Genomic DNA, 9,169 nt, shown 5'->3' on the forward strand with positions numbered 1-9,169 from the left:
GAAAGAGAACGATGCTGGGCCAGGTGTGGCCTTTAAAAAAATTATTATTGAGTTCATGTCAGAAATAGTTCATGTTTCCATGACCTCCCTGCCCCCCTGAGGGAGGAGCAGCCCTGCCAGGCCGCAGAGGAGGACTTTGCAGCCAGTCCTGAAGAGACCTGACAAACCAGGGTCAGATGAAAGGGGAGGAGGCCCTCCCTTATCAATGGACTTGGAAAGGGGCAGGGAGGAGATGAGGGAGGGAGGGTGGGATTAGGAGGGAATGAGAGAGTGAGATACAGCAGGGCCACAAAGTTAATAAACTGTAACTAATATAAAAAATTATTATTATTTTAAAGCCTCAAAGCCCACTCCCAGTGATGAATATTGTCCAACAGGATCACAGCTCCTAATTCTTCCTGAACAAGTCTGTCATCTGGGAACAAGATATTCAAATACGTGAGCCTATGGGGGCCATTCTTATTCCAACCAACACAGACTCTGAGCAGGACATCTGAGGAAGATGAAGGTGAGTAAAGAAAGAGAAGACAGAGAGGAATAGGGTAGAAAAGATGTGTTAGAACCAGGTAGAGGAGTTTCTTTTGAGTTTTCTAAGTCAAGATTTCTCTGGCATTAAATAGTCCTGCCTTACATATTGGTCCCAAGAAATAACATCAGTTTTATGTGATGCTTAGTATTCTTTTTATTTTTTTTATTCATCCAGAGATAAACTTAGCTTGTCAAGTTCCAAAAGGATGTCATCATACATAGAGTTCTATAGGTTTGTCTATAAGAGAGCCCACATCATGAGAATCTTAAGGCAGGCATTACCATATTTTAGACAAGGGAACTTATTTTCATTAAAATAAGTACACATTTGATAATTAGTCATATGTTTAATAGCAGATCAAGATAATTTGATTATTGAAGCATAAAAATTAGTATTATTCTATTCAGAATTGAGAAATTGATTACATCTTATTTTCCATCACACTCTTCTTGAAAGAAGTAAAAAAAAATGCATTTGATCTGATCAGATTAGAGCTTACAACTTGGATTTAATTGATACAAACTCCTATTGTGGCAGTTTAAGTTTGAGTTTATACAGGATGAAAGAGCAGGACAAACCTGACCACCAGACCCATTCTCTTCCCAGTCTCTTCATGTGTGCCTCTTTTAATGGCCTCTTTTTCTGTGATCCTATGCCTACCCATTCTTCCTGTCAGTCTTACTCAGTTTGTTGAACTGACCTTATCATTTCCGACACTCAAGCACTTTCCATGCCATCTGCTCTGCCAAGAGCTCCTCCTGCAGCCTGCTCACCAGAACACACATCAAACGCTGAATCTGTTTGAGATGTTCCTTTACAGATTCATCAGTGTGCTGCACAAAGAAAATAAGTGGAAAATATGTGATTGCATGTTCTAGACCACAAAACAGATAGAGAAAGTTAATATTAGAGAGTATACTAGGATCTAATATGACCTAGAATTAGTAATGCCTCCCCATGTTTACAATGGACCCAGGCACAGAGACAAAACAGACTGCTTGAAGAAAGGTCTCATTACAGGATGTTTTCCTTTTCCAATGACTATTGGAATTGATTTCCTGGACTTTTCATAGATTCATCATTGCTTGCAGTACTTCCAAGTACTTGGTAGTTGTTAAATCTGTACATAGCAGGTCAGTTCTTCTAGTTCAATACCCCCATTTTCCTGCATTAAGAATCTGAAACTCCTCAAATTCTGCAGTGAGTTAACCAAAGCCACATAAACAAACAAGCATTCAAATATGACTGTGTCATGAATATTCTGACCCTCAGGACAATGCATTTTTCATTCCTAATATTTCATCTTTAATGTGTGTTTAGTTAACACTTACCTCTGTGGATGCTAACAGATGTAGCTGAGTGTGTCAATTCTGTGAACGAGAGTTAGTAGATGTATTTACTCGAAAGCCCTCAATATGTCAATGTATATGGATTAGCCAAATCAATAACATATTCAAACATGTCTTCTTTCTCATGCCACCATATCCTCAAATTCTACTCGCCTGAAGATGATAGCCAGCAATAGAGAATTTAATAAATATTTTCCTGAAGACAAAACAGTGTATTGGTTAAAGTAAATTGCTTGCATTCAAGTGCTAAACTTTACTAGAATGTATGACTTTTGCCGATAAATCACACCCCTATACTTCAGCTTATTCATTTGGAGGAAAACCAGAAGTAATTAACAGCAGCTGTCTGGTGTAGTCTCTGTGAGGATTTTGTCATTGTAAATATAAAGCACACAGAGCGCTGCCACACAGGAAATGCTCTGTAATGGTTATCTACTATTGGAGGAAAAAAAAGAAAATAGGATTTATATTGTAACCCAGGTAGCAATAAAACTAAGGTAGCTAAAAACTAAGGTAGCAAATACCTTAGCAAGTTCCCATTAATGTCCTATCTTTTCCCTAAATACCTCAGCTCTGCCCAGCAGCCCATGTCCTTTTCCATCCTTCTCCAGAATTTACTGCCCTCAGCCTGCCCAACCTCCTTCCTTTTTCTTTGGCCCTTTCTTTCTTTTACTAGAGTCTTGGGTGGCAGTCAAGCCATTCATCTATCTTAGGTTAATTTCATCAAAGCATCTGTTAAAGAAAAAGGGGACCTCTGCTTTCTTTCTGTTTGGACACAGAGAATTTTAAACAATTTCTGTTTGTTTTTTTTTTGTTTGTTTGTTTGTTTATTTTTTCAAGATTATTCATGCTCTTTCTTTTTTAATTTTCTTATTAATTACAGTTTATTCACTTTGTATCCAAGCTGTAGCCCCCTCCCTCATTCCCCTCCTAACCCCACCCTCTCTCATCTCCTCTCTGCCCCTCTTCAAGTCCACAAGGCTGCTCCCCCATCAGTGGGGGGAGGATGGTCAAAGAGCCAGCCACTGAGTACATGTCAGAGACAGTCCCTTACTAGGGACCACACTTGTTCCCCTTTCTCTGGCTTATACATTCTTTCTGGTCCGCAGAGTGTTTGTTATTTTAACGTCCCAGAAGAACCAGTATTTTTTAATTATTATTATTAATGTTTGTTTATTTATTCTTCTCTCATATATTATATCTTGACCACAATTTCCCCTCCTTCCTCTCCTCCCAGTCCCCCTCAACACATACACACACACACACACACACACACACACACACTCCCTCTCTCCCAGATCCACGCCTCCTCCATTTCCATTCAGAAAAGGGCAGGCCCCTCCGGGATATCAACTAAAAAAGTTGCAATCAGATTATCAAGTTGTACTAAGACGAGCCCCATCACCTCATAATAAGACTTGAAACAATCCAGTAGGAGGAAAGAGGTCCCCAAAACAGGCAAAAGAGTCAGACACAGCCCCCACTCCCAGAAGACCACCAAGACACACACACACACACACACACACACACACAGAAAACTTACATGTAGATGACCCACTTAGGTCAGACCCAAATATGCTCCCTGATTGTTGGTTCAGGGAGCACCTGGTTAGTTGATTCTGTGAGCCTTTTTTTTTTTTTTTTTTTTTTTTTTTTTGTGGTATCCTTGACCACTCTGGTTCCTACAGTCCCTCTTCCCCGTCTTCCGCAGGATTTCCCCCAGCTCTGCCTAATGTTCGGCTTTGCATGCATCTCTACATCCCCTTTCATCAGTTGCTGGATGAAACCTTTCTGATAATAATTATGCTAGGCTCCTGTCTGTTCTGGCTCACAGGACCAGTTTTCAATAACCTCTGCCTCGCAGTATGCATTCTCCATACTTAAAATTCATAGTTTGCATCCATTCATATGGTCCTTTTTGATACTTTTGTTATTAGTTGCTCCACAATTTAGACAACTCTAGCAAAAAAGACTCAAAAAAATGTATGAGTTCAAATATGATAGGAATTAGCTTCCCTGGTGTTCAGACCTGCCTGGAAATTATAGGACTATTAAAGCACTCCAGCAGGTTCCTTTTATCATGCCCTGTGCCTCTCTAAAATATAGTTTCTGTCTTTTGATCCACAATGACTGTTTCAGCCCCACCATCATAGTCACATCCTTGTCAACAGAAATGAAAAAAAAAAAAAAAAAAAGGAGAAAAGGGCATGCGTGTTCTCCATAAGAGCAGACCTGGATGTAAAAATCATATTACATCTCCAGTGAAATATACTAGAGAACGAAACTAGAACATAGTTAGCTTATTGATGATTTTGTACCATGCACAAATTTTATTGTACTAGTAGAAAAATGGCTATTAGGGAAACAGAGAATAAAATACCATGTCTGGATGATGTACAATTGGTACCTTTATGATTGACAGTCTACATATAGAAGGCTCTTACAATGATCTACCTGCTCCCTGACCTCTCACTCTAAGCTTCAGATGGAACTTCAGCCAAAGTATTCTAAGTAGGCCTCAAATGTAATAGAGATCTGAAAGGCTGAAGAGAACGTAAGTTTCTTAAATGAATGTAAGAGAAATAAAGAGCAGAAACACAGAGTTGGGGTTTTCTGAGAACTCCAGCTTAATCAGTTTGAATTTAATAATTTAAAACTTGTAATGACTCAGATTTTTTAATTGAGTAGATTCCTGGCCTCAGAATGCATATTGTTTTTCTCTCCCCCCCCCCGAATGGTGAATAAAATGATTTTTGTCAATTGTAGATGTCAAATAAAATCGGTTTCTATTCTTTTATTTCATTCCTTTTGCTCATGTTCTCTTACTGGTAATAATAGTAAACACTGTTGAGCATATGTGGCTTGAGGCATGTCTTCAGAAGCCAAGGGGAAGTATATTTATTACACAAAAACCTTAGTCTGGCAAAGAGTACAAACAAGAAGTGTCACAAACTTTAAATCCTATGTAGTAGTTAAACTATCAGGTGTCTTATAAAAAGAATCAAACCCAGTGTGGATTCAGTAATCAGTCAATTCAAACAATGAAAGGAGAGCTTGTTAAATATATGAGAAAGCTAAAGATACGGAATATTTTTCTTTTTATTATTTTTTATTTATTACAATTTATTTACTTTGTATCCCAGCTGTAGCCCCCTCCCTCATCTCCTCCCAATCCCGCCCTCCCTCCCTCTTCTCCTCCCAGGCCCCATCTCCAGTTCACTGATAAGGAAGGTCCTCCTCTCCTTCCATCTGACCCTAACCTATCAGGTCTCACCAGTACTGCCTGCATTGTCTTCCTCTGTGGCCTGATAAGGCTTCTCTCAACTCAGGGGGAGGTGATCAAAGAACCAGCCACTGAGTTCATGTCAGAGACAGCCTCTGTTCCCCTTCCTAGGGAGCCTATTTGGAGACTGAGCTGCCATGGACTACATCTGTGCAGGGGTTCTAGGTTATCTCCATGAATGGTCGTTGGTTGCAGTAGCAGTCTCAGAAAACACCCCTATGGTCAGATTTTTTGGTTCTGTTGTTCTTCTTGTGGAGCTCCAGTCCCTTGAGGTCTTTCTATCTCCCCCTTATTTCATAAGATTCCCTGCACTCTGACCAAAGTTTGACTATGAGTCTTAGCATCTGTTTTAATACCCTGCTGGGTAGAGTCTTTCAGGCCCTCTGTAGTAGGCTCCTGTCTTGTTCCTTGTTTTCACCCTCTTCTGATGTCTTTCCCATTTGCCTTCCTGAATGAGGATTGAGCATCTTACACAGGGTCCTCCAGAATATTTAAAAGTGGCGATTTTCACCAAAGATGGACTCTATCTAGATCTGGTTTTGGTTAGGTATAAATGGAAGCAAAAACTGCAAAATATTGTTAGCAACAATAGTTCAGAGTTGAATTATTTAGGAGTGGCAAATGATAACTGTCTGGGTTTTAACTAATCATTTCCTGAAGACAGGAAAAGAAATTGATTGATGGAAATTCTGAGCACATTTTTATTTGTAAAATGTGTGTCGATGAATTTTCCATTACACAACCTCTAATGAGCAGGAGAATGTGGGCTCAGGCAGATGACTGAAGACTTAGAAAGCTTCTCCAGGCAGCATGCTCACTGGGTGGTGTGTGCAGATGTAGGAAGATGTAGCTAGAGGATAAAAGCAAAGCACCATGGAGGATGTTTCCTGGGGCTGTATTTCTGGGCTGATTTACTAGGTGGCGATATAATCTTAAAAATAAGCATTCACGTGCTGGCACTGTTTCTACACCATGTTTTCGACAGATAGTTTTCATTTCCAGTATTTTCCCCTTTCTCTTATTTTGACTTCTGCAGAGTTTTTGTTTTTTTGGTTTATGCCTGAAATTCTGTGTCGTCTCCATTCCAACAATAGAAAAACTATCAAAGCCCCAAGCTGCTCGAAGGTTTCTAAAATCCCTCTCTAGCATGGCTTGCTGCCGAAAGACCTTCAGTCTTTTGCCAGAACTAGCTCTTGAGCCCAGTCTAACACTCAAATTCATTCCTTGTTTATCTCAAATTCTACATTGTTAAAACATTAAAGTAAATCCAACTTCAAGTAAAAATAAGCCTTGCTTCATTTCAAGAATTAAGACTCCTTGGGACCAATTAAAAGTAACTCATTACTAGGTACTTTTGTAAATCCAAATCATCTATTTTTATAACCTCCAACTTTTGTGTCCTTAGATATGAAATTTCAAAGGAAAGTGCAATTCTAGAGGGCCACATAAAGCTATGAATAAGTAAATATAAGAGAAAGTGCTTTAAAAGCATTTAAATGATGTACAAGTACTAATTATTATTATTTTCTAACAGTATTACGATCAAGACCCAAAGTAAGAAGTATCACGCCTGGGAAATGAAGAAACTGAGAAGGACCCTATATTCTGTGTTTCTTTATTTGTGATTATTTTCTTTAAATTATGCCAAGATATCTATCATATAAATTACCTGCTAATATTGTATGGAATAATTGTGTGCGACGTTGTGAAACTGTGAAGATAAAGGAACAGGGAACGCGTTATAATTTGTAGTCTTCAGAGACATATATGTTGATCAAGCAGAAATAAAAGCTGTGAAAAAAAAATGGTTCTGACACAATATATTTGTAGCCAGAGCTCAGAGTAATGATAGTGGGGAAGCAGGGATAAGGTGAATTTAATGAGGGCAAATAATTCCTTGTACAAACCCTACAAGGATGGGAGGAATAGTGATATAAGAAGGAAAAGGAGGCAAGATGGAGACACATCCAGAAAAATGAACCATGCAGCTGGGATCAAACAACTGGTTCTTGTGAACCAGACTCAATCAGGAAGGAGGTTATTTGAAAAGCTGGTGGGTGCTGCTAAGTAATAGAAATCAAGGAAGATGATTAGAGGTTGGAGTATGGAAGGCAGTAAGATTCAGATAGAAAAGATTTGATTTGACAAGAAACACCTAGCACCTCAAGAGACGCCAGGACAATACTGCAAAGAAATCATCTTAGGAAGGTTAGCCTGGCACTGAGAGATGGAAACAGAAAAGCCAGAGAGACAAGACAGAAAAGCAAAAGGATCATTCAGGCAATAGAAGTGCAGATATATCCATAGAAATAAATCTGAGCAATGTCCAAAACAAGTAACCAAATTCTGATGATGACCAACATAGGTACATAATAGAGACAAAGTTTAGTCTTTGTCTAGGATAGTAGTAGTTTCACTGAAAACAACAAATTTGAGAAAATACAAGGCATAAATTACAATATGAAATAACACTGCATAACTAAAGGATTATAGGGAGTATGTGGTGGTCATCTATACAAAGATAATAAGAAGAAAACAAAAAGAAATGATATGCCAGCCAATTTGGAATTATTTTTTCTCCTGTGTTTAGAGATGAGAAATCACTGATATAGAAAGACATGGAGAGGGATAAGGCATGGAACTAGAAAGACAGACAGCATTTATATCATAAAATAAAGTCTACATCAAACAAAACAGTGGAGGAGTGGAAGAAAGATGAATCAATAATGCAGAGGAAGGAAAAAAAACCTGACATCACCATAGAGCAGGAAGATACTTCTATAGTCTGTTCCAAAATTAGAATGGAGCATACTGAGGACTTATGAAACAGCGCTTCCTGTCAGGAAGGCTAGCATATTTAATCGCAAATAGATGTAAGAGTGTACATTCTGCTCAAGGAAGTGTTAATGTTTGATCTGCCTGGAATGGTGAGAGACAGACTCAAGAAAGAATATCAAGGACATGCAAAAGTATGGAAATATCAGAAAATCCAACTCCATGAATAAAAGACAATAACAGATTGCCGAGAAAGAGAGGGTGACATCCTGGGCACTCAGTTTTGCTTCCTATTGTCCAGAGGAGCAAAGGAGCAGAACTAATTAGAGAGATGGAGACAAGTGAAAGAAAGAACGAAGTAGATAACAAAGAGAAATGGATAAAAGGGAGAGAGAATTGAAGATTAAAGTAACACTTTTATAAGAAAGAAAGAATGTATGATTGTGGTGCTTATAATTGTTTTCAATGTTGTTGGCTTAAAAAGATATACCCAATGATGCATGCTTCCTTGTAATCTAATCAGCACCTTCTTCCATCCCCACTCACTCTGACCTCATCTGCTTTGTGACTTCCATTGACAAAAGCATGCACCACTGTTACTGTGACCACATAGGCTATAGATCTTAAGAGAAACAGCAGATGTTTCTTTAGATTGCATGTCTTAAGTAGTTCTGACCTGCCACAGAAGAAGTCAACTCCCATTTTCCAGATACCCTATAGATAGGTCACATGGGAAAAAAGATAGTGTTCAGACACCCTAGTATCTGAAACAAGCTGTAAGACAGAACCTTTGCACAGCAGAAGATACAGAGCTGCAGTTCTCAGGCCTGCCTTCTTGTAGAAAAGAATTGCAGCTAGAGGCACAGACAACTTAAGCAAAAACTTATTTGGCAAAACAAAATAATGCAATATAATATTCCAAAGAGCTTAGACAGACTGACCCAAGAATGGGTGGCTGTGAGAGACCATGGGCTTGCCTATTTTTGTGAGAGTTTTTATGAGGAAATGGGTAACATATTTAAGGGATAAATTGAGGTCTTCTTCTCTTCTAAACCATGGTGAAATCAAACTCTCAAGGTATTCCCACCCATGATCCTGTTGAAAAGCCCACAGAGAATCAAAATCAAAATGCAAATGATACAATGATGCCCCTCATTAGTTCACCAGTTCACCGGGAAAATCCTCTGGCAGGTTAGCACGAGCACAGCATGTTTCACCACAAGTGATCATTGT

Source organism: Psammomys obesus, unplaced genomic scaffold (genome assembly GCF_907164565.1).
Source record: "Psammomys obesus unplaced genomic scaffold, mPsaObe1.curated_primary_1811, whole genome shotgun sequence".
Lineage (NCBI taxonomy): Eukaryota > Metazoa > Chordata > Mammalia > Rodentia > Muridae > Psammomys > Psammomys obesus.